Genomic DNA, 14199 nt, shown 5'->3' on the forward strand with positions numbered 1-14199 from the left:
GTAAGAGGAGCTGACACTGTGAGGTACACTGTGATGCACAACTGAAACTGCTTATGGATTAGCAGCAGTGAGCAGCATGACCCTGCTGAGCATCAAGGAGATGCCGTAGGCAGATAAGCCCTGGCTCTTTTGTTCTTTTTCAGGAAACCTTTGGCAAGCTCCTGCCTTGACACAAAGCACTAAATTGTGTACTTGATAGCTTTATGGAGGCTCCTTTGATAACACCAGTTTCTGTGGCAAGGGATGGATCCTTGTCCTGTTATCACATGCACAAGACCCCTCCTTTCTCAAAGCCATCAATTTTGTGTGTGTGCTTCTGACATACGCTTGATGGAAGGTCCTCCAGGACTCGCAGGGCTCAAGGCAAGCTTGCTTCCTGATTAAATGCCAGGAGCCTGATGGTGCTAATGCTATATGAATATGCAATAACACTATTAGAGAGCAGTGCCATGGGGCTTGCAAGGAGCCCAGAACCTGTCTTTCCGGCTGGTGAAGAAGAGGCAGTTTGCTCATGCAATGCTCCCATCCCGCCCATCCATGCCAGCAAGAGGCTCTGCCCAGGCAGGGGCCTTATTAGTTTGTGAAGTTGCCTTTTGATCTCTGTATCTCGCAGCATAATGAGAAGGTGTGAGCTCTGCCTGGCCCGCCCTCCGTGTGCCTCCCAGTTGCTCCGATCACCCTGAGTCAGGCAGGCAAGGGGAGATCTACCACAGCTCCGGGGTTAATTTCTTCCTAAAGAGAGGTGTATTGGGGGCCTTTAATACATGCTTTGGTAGCCACATCTATGGCTGGTAGCAGGAAAGCACAGTTCCTTCACACCTCCCTCTGTCCCGCACAGGCACACAACCCAGTGGGGGCATCCAGGGTGATCACACCTCAAAGGCAGCTCCTTATTCCTTTGGTTCCTGCAGCCCAAAGCAGCTCTCGGAGGCCACCTGCAGTTGTGCCCCTGTATGGGATGGCTGGTGGCCACTGATGCAGGATGTTGGTGCCTGTAGGACCTCTGCTATGGGAGGGAGCTGCTGGCACCCACTGCCTTCAGCAGGAGCTCCTGTGCTAGGAGACCCTAGGACTCACCCCGAGACCCATCAGAGCCCCTCCCTTGTGATTCAACCTCTCTCCCACCCCGGATGGATCCTACCCTGCTGGCACACCGGTTGAAGCTCCTTCTTTACCACTTCCTGCCCCTTGGGCTGCAGCCTCCAGAGCCGCAGCGGAAACCACAGCAGGAGCTCGCTTGGCACCGCAATCCGTGTCCAGGAGAGCTGGCTCAGCCACTTGGTCCCTCCTCTCCCATGACTCCTTTCCTCAAAAGGAAATGAAAACAAGCTCCAAGCCAGGGCTTCCATGTGTCCTCAATGAAACCCATCTGTGACAGCCATGGCCACGGCCTGATGAGGGCTGTTGCCTGGTCAGTGCGCGCAGTCCCGCCATGGAGGAGCGCACGTAGCCAGCCCCAGGGGCAGCACATCCCAAGGGAACAAGAGGCTGGAGCAGGGACACGGGGCAGATGTGTCCTCCCCAAGCCCTCTGCCTGGGGCTGTGCTACCTCCTGTCCCAGCAGCAACAACAGCTCCCGGGAAAGAAGCCAGCTGATAGCTCTGCACATCCACAGGCATTTCCATAGTTTCCATACACACAGTTTGGAGTGGTGAAAACCTCCTTAGCAGGAACAAGAGTGTCTTTGAGGGGCAGAGGTATCCACCCATCCCCTGGCTGATTCACAAGCATCCTCCAAAGGAGATTACATAGAATGGGTAGGGTTGGAACTATATTTCTATATAGTTATACTATTTTTCCTTATTATAGTTCTTAGAGCTTAGCTTGTATCAGACCTTTGTAAAGCCTCCCAAGCGTTTCTCCCTCCCAGCTGAAAGTTTACACTAATGTGTTTTGAAGACATATATTCTGTTAGTCATACTCCGTATGTCCTCTGCAACCACTCCTCCTTCTCACAGGGATCTCCCATCACATCAATTACCTCGTCCAACATCCGCCAGAGCCTTTATTACAGCATGAAACAATTTGCCTTCTGAAACCAAACCCCCTCCAGGCATTTCACTGTTTCCTGTCAACTCCTTGTCCTGCCCATCAGCCCAGTTGATACTGGAAGCAAATCCCACTGTTCTGCATCCTCCCAGTGCTACTTGAAGAGTTAAAACAGACCCAGCTCCAGCAGAGAGTCCCCATTGCCAAACTGGCAATGGGCTGCTGCCCTGACAGCTCCAGCAGTAAGCCCAGTAGCTCTCACTAGAGACATGCAGATTAGAAACAGTGAGTGAAAACATGTTGGTTTCGTAACACCTCATAGCTCCTAAAGGGCCTTTGCATCCTCACAGAGCATTTCCTTTGGTCCATGTTCTGGGCAGGATTTGTTTGTGCCTCTTGGAGATGTTCCGCAGAGACCTATGGATGCAGCCCCAGCGCTTCCTTTGGCACATATAGTGTGGCCAAGGCAGTTATTAGGAACCTGTGTAGTAACCTGCGTCCAGCTTAGGATGCTCCCTTCCAGTCTTTGCTATCCCACTTCAGGCTAAAGGTGGAAACCATGAGCGATGTCACCTATATCAAGACCTGATGTGGCTCATTTCCATACGCAGGGTTGAATTCATGGGCACACCACACTGTATGGACCACTGTTCACCTAAAGAATACCAGAACTATCCCATGACCCAAAGGCAGGCATAGTCCCTTTAGGGTACTGTGAAATGGGGCTTCATCTGCATCTTCTCGCTTTTGGTGGGTTGTCTTCTGCAAGACCTAAGACTGTAAGAAAACCTCTACCTCTGCTTCCTCCTCTTCTGTCTATGCTTGCCCATTTGCGTTATGTGCTGCAGGCAGGCAGTGGTGAGGACAGTTACCCCACAACTGCAGTTTCGGGGCAGCAGGGCTGTGTTTTGCAGCGCACGTGCAGCCCCACACAGGAGGCACGTTCGCTCTGTGGTTAGCTGGCAGGCTTTCCAGGGAGCAGGAATCTGCTCAGAGAGCTGCTTGTTTGGGAGCATGTTGTGTTTTTGCCTGGTCTTGCAGCTGCCTGTCAGGCACTGTACAAACACAGCCCTGTGTTCCATGCCCCCCCTTGCCTGTTCTGTGTCTCTTATGCTGGGGTTTAGGATTAGCCGCACCTCAGCTGGGTAAACAGGAGCTGATCGCGCCCCATTGGCATGGCCTTTTCAGCCTCAGCCACCACAACCAAGAAATGGTCCTTGATTTTTATCCCAAGCAAATCTCCCTTTTCATCATTCAGCACGTCTGAAGCCTTTAATTTGACACAGCAGCTGATAGGATCCTCTGCATTGGTTTCATCTTCTATTTTCTGTCTTTGTTCTTCTATTGTCCTTATTCTTCTTTTCACTGGGTTGATTCCACTCTGCCTCTTCATCTTCTGATCTGTTCCTCATTTTCTCACTCCTTTTTGCCACTCTTGTTTCTCTCCCCTTCTTTTTGCTGTCTCACCCATCTCAGAAAAGCCACCTTTATGTATGTCATATGGGTGCTAACTAATTTTTATTAGCTGATATTTTAGTCTAAAGAAAGCCTTGCAGTGGTCAGTAACCACCACCAGCACCTCGGTCTTCACCTCAGCTCTAAGGCAGCAATTCCTGGCAATTTTTACCTGCCTGTGAAGGGATGAGGAGCAGGGAGGGAGGAGGACACCCATTCCCTGCAGCACAGCACCCTCTAGCCTCCGCTGGGGCAGCAGCTCCTTGCTGATCTGGACGAAGGACCTCCACCACCACCATTCAGCCATGAGTCCTTCCAGCCCTGCAACGCTCCCTACCTGTCCAGCCCTGCAAATATCCCACCTGCGGCCAAATCCAACGATGGATTTCTTGGCAACTGCAGGGATCAGGATCGTCAAGCTGGTCTGTTCGGAGCAGACGGGTGGTAAATCCGGCATCATTTCCAACAGCCTGAGACATCAGCTTTGCGAGGTGGAGCCTGCAGTGAGCTAAGGTGGTGTCAGCCCAGAGGAAGGATCATTACATAGCACCACAGCAGTGTTTATTTCCTCCAGCCCATGCAATATTCACCTCAGTGGTGGTACAGGCAGTGTTTCCATAGGGTAGTGCTGCTCCTGCAAAGCCAGGGGAGGTCAGCTGCAGGAGTGGTATGGGATCAGTGATGGCAACAGCTCTGCAGTCACTGTCTTCTTGGGAAGCTGCTCCAGGAAAGCATCCGGCAGATGGTGTTGCTCTGGATTTGCCTTTCATCCCAGCCAGCCCACTGCTCCTCGATGCCTCCTCCCCAAGCCATATCCCCATGGTCCACATCAGCCTCACCCACAACTGCCTCCCCGTGACAGCATCAAGTCTGTTTTCCCTCTCTCCTGCTTTCCTTCTACACCTCCAGGAAACAGAGCTGTGTCTCTCTGCACCCTAACACCATCACCCTTTCCCCTGAAGGAAACACAACTGTTTTCTTCATACTCCCTCATCCACACACAGCTGTGTGCTCCCCACATCCCAGACCCATCCTGATTCCCACTGTTTTGGCACCAGGCAGTAGCTTTCCGCCATAAATACTGCTCTGTAGGAAAAGCCTCTTCCCCATTCCTTAGGCAATACTAACAGTTGGATTCTTACAGAGGTCTGATAATCCCATTGTTTGGTTCAATGAGCATTTCAGGATTGCAGCCCCTCATTCTCCTCATGCACCACTGCTTCTATGGCAGCTTTTCCAGGGAAAGCATTTCACAAGGAGCCACTGAAAAAACTGTGGCTTTAGCAGTTTCCCTCACTGGCTTTCCAAGGCTGCATAATCATAGTCCTTCCAAACTCCAACCTCAGGAACACAGTATAATGGCAAATGTCAGACAGACCACTCGGAATTAAACAGAAGACAAATAGCTTCCTTTATTCAGTATGACATCTTGGAAAGACTCCAGAAGCAGCTCATACATCCTTCTGGCTTTACTACAGTCATTGTTCCAATCCATCCTGCTTTCTACCAGAGACACCTCCTCTCCCTGCTCTTGCTGCCAGATACCTGCTGTCATGCAGCCTCCCCTGCACGTAACCCCCCTGGCTTGTGCAGAAGGCTCTAGGGACAAGTGTCACACCAAAGAACTGCTTGGCTCCTGCAGATGTGTCTTGTTTTACCACAGCGTGACAAAGGGGCAGCAATGGCTGCCAGCAAACAAGAGGTGGCATTGGAGATGGCTGCAGGGGACAGGTCTGCTCAGCCTGGCAGCTTTTGGTATAGGAGGTAAGAATTTCACCTGAGTTCCTGGAAAATGCAGGTGTGTTGTGGCACAGCTTCATCTCAGGGAGACAGCGACCCTAGAGCACAGAGTCTGCTTGTGGAGCCAGGCAGTGCTGAAAGTGCCACAATGCTTCCAGAAGCACTGCTGATGCTGGGGAATGGTTTTCAAACCTTCCTCCTCCACCCAGCTGTGGCTGCATGTGGGGTAAAAGGAGTGAGCTGGCAGTTAGGAATTCGTGGAGAGAAGCAGTGGAGCACAGCCTGGTAAAGTGCTCAGCTCAGTGGCATTTCTGGTTTAAAGAATTTGGGAATGCAGTAGCCCATCTGCTCTGAAATGATCACTGAAGGTCCCTGTGGCAGCAGCCAGAGCCCTCTTGGGTTTGGTAGAAAAACAACAAAAAAAGAGAGCTATAAAGTCACTAGCAACTACCTTCAGCCATCAGAAGAGAGCAGAGCCTCTGTCCTACAGGGGACGAAAAGGTGGAGTGCAGTAACCCAGGAGGGCTGAGGTTAGTCAGTTAAGTTCTATAATTAGGAAATAAATAGCATGCTAAATAAACCCAGAGCAGAAGCTGCTGAAGAGAGTAGCAGAGCTGGAAGCTGGCAAGGAACAGCTGAATGGAAATGTGATGGAAAAATACTGAGCAGGTGGGCCACATGCCACCTCCTCGGATGGTGTGTGTGATGCAGCCGTTCTCCCACCCCTGGCACTTGTCTCCTGACGTTGTCAGCTCTTCAGGACAGAGCCTGCTCTATTTAGAGATCTCCAAAGTGCCCATTACACTTTTAGACACCATTTTAAGTAAACAGAAGAGTCCAAAGAGCACTGTGCATCCTGATCCAACAGGCTATCCGGCTCTGCAATGCCTCGCTGGCAATGCAGGGGAAGCAGAGCAGGGGAGGAGGAAAAAACATTGCCTTTATTTCCATCTGCAAAGCCTTTTTGTGCTCACATGTCACTGACAGGCACTCTGCTTACTTTCAGCTGGCAATCAAACCCTGTCTTAGGAGATGTTTTCCTTTTTGCTCCTGCTGCACTGGCAGAGACCAACACCTCATGTTTCCTCCAGCAAAAAGGTGTCTACAAAGGTGCAAAGTCCTTCAAGAGTCCTTCAGCACACGGTGAGTTTGCTGAGCAAGGAGAAAAGGTGGGCCAGGGGAAATGAGGCAGAAGAAGAGTTTGAGTTCCTCATGGCAGCAACAGCCAAATGAGAGGGATGTGAAGAACAAAAGGTGAGTGTCAGCACCGTGTTGCATGGGGCGTCTCAGGCTGGCTCAGCACCACATAAAGCTCTCTCTGCCTGGTACCTTTCCAACTACTGGGTTTAAAAAGGTGAAATTACCACAAGCCACTTTTTGGCCTCACTGCACAGGGGTAAGCGCCTGCCCAAATCACAAGACAAAGCTGTGTTTTTCCTGTGCCTACAGTTTCCAGCATACACATTTGGCCTCTTCTGCCGTAAGCACAGTACTCAAAGAGGGATCCTCCTGTCTCTGAAGCATTAGGGTGTTTTGGACACCCCCATCCCACTTCTCTGCAGCAACACCAGACAGAAGCATCTGTTGGGCTGCAGCTGCCAAATCCCTCCCTAGGCGGCTGGGAATGAAGCTAAGCTCTCTCCAGCACCCTTCCTTTATGGGATGGTTTGTGCTACTGCTCAGATAGCATTTTCTGAGCATGAGCTGATTGCTGTGAGTGGTACAGCCTCACTCCTGGCTCCAGGCCACAGAGTTCCACCTACAGCACACAGCACCCTCCACACACCGACAAGCACACCAGCTCCACCATAGCAACATCAGCTCCCTGCACACTCATAGGGAGGGCAGCTTCCTCTGCAAGCCATGGCTTGAAAGCCAGTTTAATAGCCCCAAGCTGGGTTTGTATTCACACAACACACTTGCTCTCTCCTGGCCATCTCTGCTCCCAGTCCAGAAGGTGCAGCTGGAAACTCCCAACATTATCCAGAGTAAAACACGAACTGACTTGCACTGGTTCTTCCTTCCCTTCCTGCAGACACAGAACCGTTTCTATCACATCCCTTTTTCTTGCAATGGGCACAGCTCAGGAGTTTGGCTCCCACTGCTACAGCTGCCTGCATTTGTGCTGCCACCTCCTCAGTGTTAGTCTCTTCTGGCTCTCTGCTCTCATTCTTCACTGATGTATCTGAACACACCCAATATCAAAGACCACCTTATGCTTCATTTTTCAGCAAGAGGGCAGCTAAGAGTTTGGTTTGCTTTGCTTTGTGACTGTGGCTTGACAAAGCTCTCTTCTAATAGCTGAGCTTCTCTCAGGTCAGAGAAACCTCCAACAGGCTCAAGGATTTAAAATAAAAGCCTTGCCTGAAGGATTAGCTCTGGTTTACGGTGTGTTTTCCTGCCTGGATCAATGGGGAAGAGCCAAGGTCCACCGGAATCAGCTGGACTGGAATTCTCTGTAATCAAGTTCAAACACATTCCTCAAATACTTAGTTAAGAAGCTGATAGAGGAAGTTTATCCACTAAGTCTCTCTTGAAGCCTGATCATAAACACAACTCAGTTACTTCAGACATACCAAACCTCAGCCCAGCTGAGCTGCTGACAAGTTTACCATCCACCATAAACCCTGGGTGTTTTCACAAGGGTCATTAAAAGCTGAAGATAAGGAATCCATCTCTCATTTGACAGTGGTGCAGGATCACACCTGTAGAAAGCAAGGCAGAATGCCCACTGTAGGGCTGCTGCTGTTTCTGCTCTGCCACCATCACCTCAGCAATCCCTCCCTGTCATTCCTCATTGCTCCCTTCTTCACTGTGACTCAGGCTACAGCAGTTACTCATCTCCATACACACAACCCTCTGGAAAATGTGACTTGCTCCTTGAGCGCTTTCTCTACGTAGGAAGCTCCAAACTCCCTGTAAACACAGGAAACAAAACGTCTGAAATCAGGGGAAGGATTTTTCCATCCAGTTATATAAAGCAACCATTACCATAGCTAGAACAGTTGATGTTACCAGCGACATAACACATGGCCCATTTGGGAAGCCACAAGAAAAGCAAGTTTATAAACATCGCAGACATTTCTCGTGTTATTATTTGGTTTTCCACGTGTGGCAGGCTCCCATTTACCTGTGAACTGAGTTCTCTGCTCCTGTCATACACCCCGCTGGGTGACAGGAACCGGGCAGGGGCTCCTGGGCCTTTGAGGGGTGATGAGCACAACGCTTCTAAGGCCCCAGCACCACGTTCACCACACGGAGGTGGCCTGGGGGCAATAAAGAGGCCCCACCATTCTTTTTAGGGCTCATTTTTTACTACAGTGTAGCATTACATGGCCAGTATTCCGCACCTGAATACACCTATACGGACCATAACCACCTTGTGCCACCATGGAAAGGTTTTTACCCCCTCTGGCCCTCCGCACCTCCGAGCTCCCTGTCACTGCGGGGTGACCGTGCACCTCATGCGGAGCCGCTCCACCATCGCGGCAGGGGTGCTGGCTCCGGCAGCAGGAAGCGGCCCGCGGCGTGGCCGCTGCTTCACCCCCGCGTCACTGCGGCCATCACTGCGGCCATCACTGCGGCCATCACCGCGGCCATCACTGCGGCCATCACGGCGGCCACCACCGCGGCCATCACCGAGGCCGTCACCGCGACCCCACTCTGTCATGGCGCACCGGCTACCGCCCCCCACAGACACCGCTAGCCCCGCCCTGCGCGCTGCCGCCAATCACCGCCTGACTGGCAGAGTCCCGAGCCAATGGAACAGCAGCGCCTCGCCCCGCTGCCTCTCCACCAGCCAATGGCTTCCGCGCAGCCCGACGAGAACACGCTCTCACTCCCTACCGCCCTTCTGGCCAATCCAAGAGAGGAGTTGGGCGGAAGCGGCAGGGCGGAGCGGCCAATGGGAGGGTGCGGGCGGGTGCCGATGGGCCGCGGGTAGTGCGGCTTCTGCAGACGGGTGCGAGCGGCGGCCGTGCCGGCGGCGGGCCTGCAGGAGAGGCGACAGCAGCAGCAGCGGCGGCAGCGACCCCCCGGGCCCCCTTCTTCTGGGCCCGGGCCTCCTTGCGTTCTTCCTTCTCAGCGGTACGGGGCCTTCGCCTTCTTTCTGTGTGCGCTCTGCGGCAGGCTCGCCTCACGTGTGTATGGCGCGGGTGGAGGCGCGGGTAGCCCTGCGGTGGCCTGGCCCGGTTGTGGTGGTCGTCGGGCCCCCCTCCCGAGGCCTCTCCTGTCGGCTGTCGCCGGGGTCGGGGGCACGGCGTGGCTGGCGGTGTGCTGACGGCCTTTCCCCATCGCTTCGTGTGTGGTTGTGCGGGGTGAGAAGAGCGGTGCGTGAGCAGCCCGTGCTCACCGGGATGAAGGCTGCGGTGGGGAGCAGTTGTAAGCTGCTGGGAGCCGAGTATCATCCTGAGAGGATCTGTTGAACACCGGCATTGTCCTGAGGGGATGATACTGGTGCGAGGTGGAGTCAGGTGAGTTCTGGCTGATGTCTGCCAGATCACCCTGCTCCTCCTAAGCGGGGCTCTTCTTGTCTGTTTCTCATGATTCTTGGTCCTCGCATTGCTGCTAGTGTTTCATAGCAGCTTTAAAGTGATGTGTATGGTGTACATGCTTGTTAGCCTGTGTGACAGGACCCTGCTGCTCACAGAATCATTAGGGTGGGAAAGGACCTCTGGAGATCACCGGATCCAATCCCGCTGCCAAGGCAGGGTCACCTGGAGCAGGTTACACAAGGCTCCCTTATACAGCTTCATGTGTAACTCTGTGTCTTACTCCAACACAGGATGGATAGATAAATCTGTCCTAGTTGATGTATTGTAGCTTGTGAAGGCCTTCACCTGATGCTAACTCTTTCTACGAGGCATGTCAGCAGCGGGTTTATTCCCACAGTTATGGCTGGAGGGGTTGCATTCTCATGCAGTTCTTATCAGAGAATTCATAACAGCTTCCTCTTATTATGGTACAGTTGTCACTGGTGTGGTAAGTACTGAAGAATCCCGCCTCCTTTTAGAGGTTGCTGTTTGGCTTCCACAGCACTGGTGCCTCCTTCTGTAACAAATGTTTGTGGCTTATTAATCATCTAACTGTTACAGCGTGTTCAGCTTGCATACCGTGTTTATCAATGACTATCATGCTCAGCCACATTTGTAATGTTGCTTACGTTGATGCATTCTAGTCAATCACTGATATGGTGTTCATAGAACACCCAGTTCAGCCGTCTGCATTTGTGGTAACTTATTTTCAGACCTTATTTGATAATGTTTATTTCCTGTGCAGGAAGTTTTGCTATGGACAGCTAGTCTTAGGTTGTTGTTATCTTGGTTTGTCTACTTCACCTTCTTCCTAGATGGTTGCTTAGTTCTCATGTTGTAAGTGAAGCTTAAATAAATTCTCTTGTCTCTGTTAGTGTCAGTGGACATGTTGTGTTTCTTATTATTTTAGTCATCACTTGTTTCAGTTTTAAGAGCAAGGGGGAGGTGGCTATAAAAAAACCCCTAGGAGCTAATGTTTGGGTTCTTCTGTTCTCCTGCCTTATTTTTAAAACCAGTTGTATTTCAGCTTTTGCATGGGAAGTCCTCTATGTTACTGAATGAACTAGCTGCACAGAGGATGAGGTTGACCTAAGATTGTGTCAGACTTTGCTTCTCGGGCTGGAAAAGCCGTGGAGTTTAACTAAAATCTTCTGTCTTGCAAAACTGTTTCTGAAGAAGTTAAGCTTTAAAATTAATTTGTTCTACTCTTCTTGCAAAAGCTGAGTTTTTTCTATTCAGGAAATGAACACCAGCTTAGACTTAGTGTTTCGTAAAGCTGTGTTATTAGACGTGTCATGTGAAAACCAAGAGATTAATACATTGAAATAGTCACTGTTCTGGGATGTGGTATTGGGAAGGAAAGGTGGCAGAATAACAGTGTTTGTTCTCAACAACAGGCACGTGGAGAGGTTATCCAAATCTGCTAAGTTCCAGCTGTACTTCTGGGTGTGATTTGATGTACTATAGAACATCAGATTCTATAGTACATAGCTTTAGAGCAATGATTCGAACCTCCTCTCCGTTACTTTCATGGTGCCAGAGCTTTGATTAAGTTAAGGAGGAATGGGATTTAGCCAAGTCTCTAGCAGGGGTGTATGTGCTGGGGTCTTTGGTCCTTGTAATTCTCATTGAAAGATGCAAATGCAGACACCAGCCTGGAACTGGTTTTCTGGACTTTTCAGCAAAAGCCTAAATTGTGATAGTCAGTTTATTGGAGTCTCCATCTACACTTTTGAGTTTCTCTGGGAGATTGTATTTCATGATGTGTTATAGCTCTGAATTGCTATTCTTAATGTGTACTAGAGATCAGCCGTACTTACAGGCAAATCTTCCCCCTTCAGCCTAAATAGCTGGTGAAGTTTAAGCTTATATGCAGTTAAAAGTCTGATCAGACTCAGCTGATTGTAGTCAATTTGATTTAATTTCAGTGTGCAAGGGCAGTTTGTCCTTCTTACAGAGAAGCAAAGTCCCATTTGCCCAATATGTGGGTAGCAATGATGCTAACCTAGTCAGGCATCTATCAGCCTCTTCTAGCTCAGAAAGTTTCTGTGCCCAAGGGCTTGTCTTTTCTCCAGCTGTATCAGTTGACTTGACAATAAGGATAGCCTCTCAGTGCCAGCAGCAGGCAGCAGTAATTCAAAATGCCTTGCAAAACAGTTCTGTGCAAACCAGGTGCTTGAAACATCTTTGTGCCTTTGCTCTGTTAGCAGTAATGGCAGTGGAAGGAGGTGTCACACTTGCAATGTGAAGAAGATACTAATCTGTATCTCTAGGTTGACCAAGAAGTGCCGTTGCCTAGCACTTACTGCTGTTGAGAAATATTTATGTTTCTCATCATCCTGGGTTGGGTCTGACTATAATAAAAGGCAGTGACAACTTCCTCTACTAATATGGACTGAGCTCTTATAAACACAAAACCCCTCTGAAACTTGTGGTGTACTAGTTGCTAATAACTGAGCTGCAGTCCTACTCAGGACATTGAGTGCTCAAATAGCAGGCTCCTCATGGCAAGGGTCAGCTAGGACAAGTGACTGCTAGCGAGTTCAGCAATTTGTTACACTTCTAAACATATGTACATCTTCAGAATGCTTTTGCATAGGGATACAGCTTCCAGAAGGATTATGTTAAGGTTGTTCAAGCCTGGCTCTCCCTTAACTGGAACACCCGGTTCTGTGAAATGTTGGTTGGGCATATGTGAATATGCAAGACTGTACTGAGTGAAATAACAAGATGCACTGTCATTTACAGTGAGCATCCCTGTAAGAGGTAAGGAAACCTGCAATATCCCTAACCTCCCGCTCAGGTTCAGCAGTGGAGTAGGTGATGTAGCTTCAAACATAGAGCTGCTGGTCACTACTGTAGTGCTCCCAAATCTCTGCTTTAATAGGCATTCTGGTAGAGCTTGAGTGTTCTGCAGTAGTGGTCGCTGTGTGTTGGTCAGGTCCGGTCTGTTCGGTTATTTTGTCCTGAGAAGTTGTCGCTTCATTTTTAATGTTATTATGTGAATTAAACTTCTCTAGCATGAGCCTTCTGTCTGTCGTGGACAAACTGAGGGAATGACTCTGCAAATCTTCTGTTCTGCTGTGGAGCAGAGCTGCTCGTCAGGAGAAACAAAATGAGCAAGGGTTTTGAAGACTTCAGAGTAAAGTGGCACCTCAGCTTTTGATCATGTTCAGGTATAGGTGTGTTCAGACTGCTTGAGCTGGACTAGTTTTGAATAAAGTTCTCTGCTGTCTTAATGTGTGTTGGTGACAGATAGTCTCTTCTTGCTGTGCAGATAATCTAGTGTGGGGCATGTTCCCTGCTTCCTTGGCTATGCATCCTTTAGCTGAGCACACAGCTGTGATGTGCTTGGACCTTGGCCTGCTCCTAGGATATGTATATCTGAGTTCTGTGGCTGTGGGCTTGGGGGTGTTGGAGTACCTTCAACAGTATGATGTGTTTCAAAATATAGTGAAGGAATAGAGCAGGGTCCTTTGGGCATGGGGGTGTTTGTCTGTAATGCAGCTTGTATTGGCTGACTTGGCTATCTTTGGCTTCATGCTAACATAGTGTTCCCAATCTACAGAGCATGGGTTGTCAGGTTCTCTGTAGTGTATTTATTCCACTTCCTCCCTTGAGCTTAATGCTGTATACTGACAGTTATGTGGTAGCCAAGAGACACCTGCTAATACTGTAAGGCTGTGGAAATGTGCTAGCCAGTATTTCTTCTCTCTCAGTACCTAAAAGTAAGCTTGACCTATCATAGGATCAGCTAGGTTGGAAAAGACCTTTAAGACCATCAAGTCGAACTATTATGTCAGGACTGCCAAGACCACCACTAAACCATATCACTGAGGGATATCACCCTTCAGCAAGGGGCTAAACCTGTGCCCTGTGGTTGCATAAAGCAGTGATTAGAGTGGGCAAAGTCCTAAGACTCTGCAGTAATCAAGCAATTATGTTGGTTTAAATAACATGAGTCTTTCCTTTAAGATAAGATGCAATTAATTGATTTGTGTGGAGTCATCAGAGCCTAGTCTTAGCTTAATCTCATGTATCAGGCATGTGCAATAAAAACTAATGCAATGTTTTCCAATCTGTCTGAAACAAGCCAGGGAACCAGATAAGGTAACATACAGGGAGTCTACGTAAGAATGTTCTTAAGTAATACACAAAATCTGCCTGTCAGGCAGTAGAACCATTCTGATCAGTTCAAATGATACTGTGAAGAAACAAATTCCTGTAGTTCCTGAAGAAACAAGTTCCTGTAGCTGGAAGGAAGTGAAATCCAGGGCTCATCTGACTGTAAATTAGCCTTCTTGGGGAAGTGACAACCTGAAGAGTTTATGGCCATGATGGCTAGAGAATTATCCTCAGGTGCTTTCCTAAGCAAGCTGGTTTGTAGTTTGTAGACCCATCTTAGGTACTTGGCTTCTGCTCTGAAGGTGTAGGACCTCTCAATAAAGGAAGAAAATCCCCAGTTAAAGGCACCTGCCTTTCT

The 14199-nt window shown here is 49.5% G+C and overlaps 1 protein-coding gene across 1 annotated transcript in view; it reads left to right on the plus strand.

Annotated features, from left to right (window-relative positions):
• The first annotated feature begins 9085 nt into the window (after positions 1-9085).
• ABHD2 (abhydrolase domain containing 2, acylglycerol lipase) overlaps positions 9086-14199 on the plus strand; it is a 38593-nt gene continuing 33479 nt past the window's right edge. Inside the window, exon 1 of the mRNA XM_065688201.1 lies at positions 9086-9270. The gene's annotated coding sequence lies outside the window, so the exon portion shown is untranslated. The remainder of the gene's footprint in view (positions 9271-14199) is intronic.

The sequence above is a fragment of the Lathamus discolor genome, chromosome 8 (genome assembly GCF_037157495.1).
Source record: "Lathamus discolor isolate bLatDis1 chromosome 8, bLatDis1.hap1, whole genome shotgun sequence".
Classification (NCBI taxonomy): Eukaryota; Metazoa; Chordata; class Aves; order Psittaciformes; family Psittacidae; genus Lathamus; species Lathamus discolor.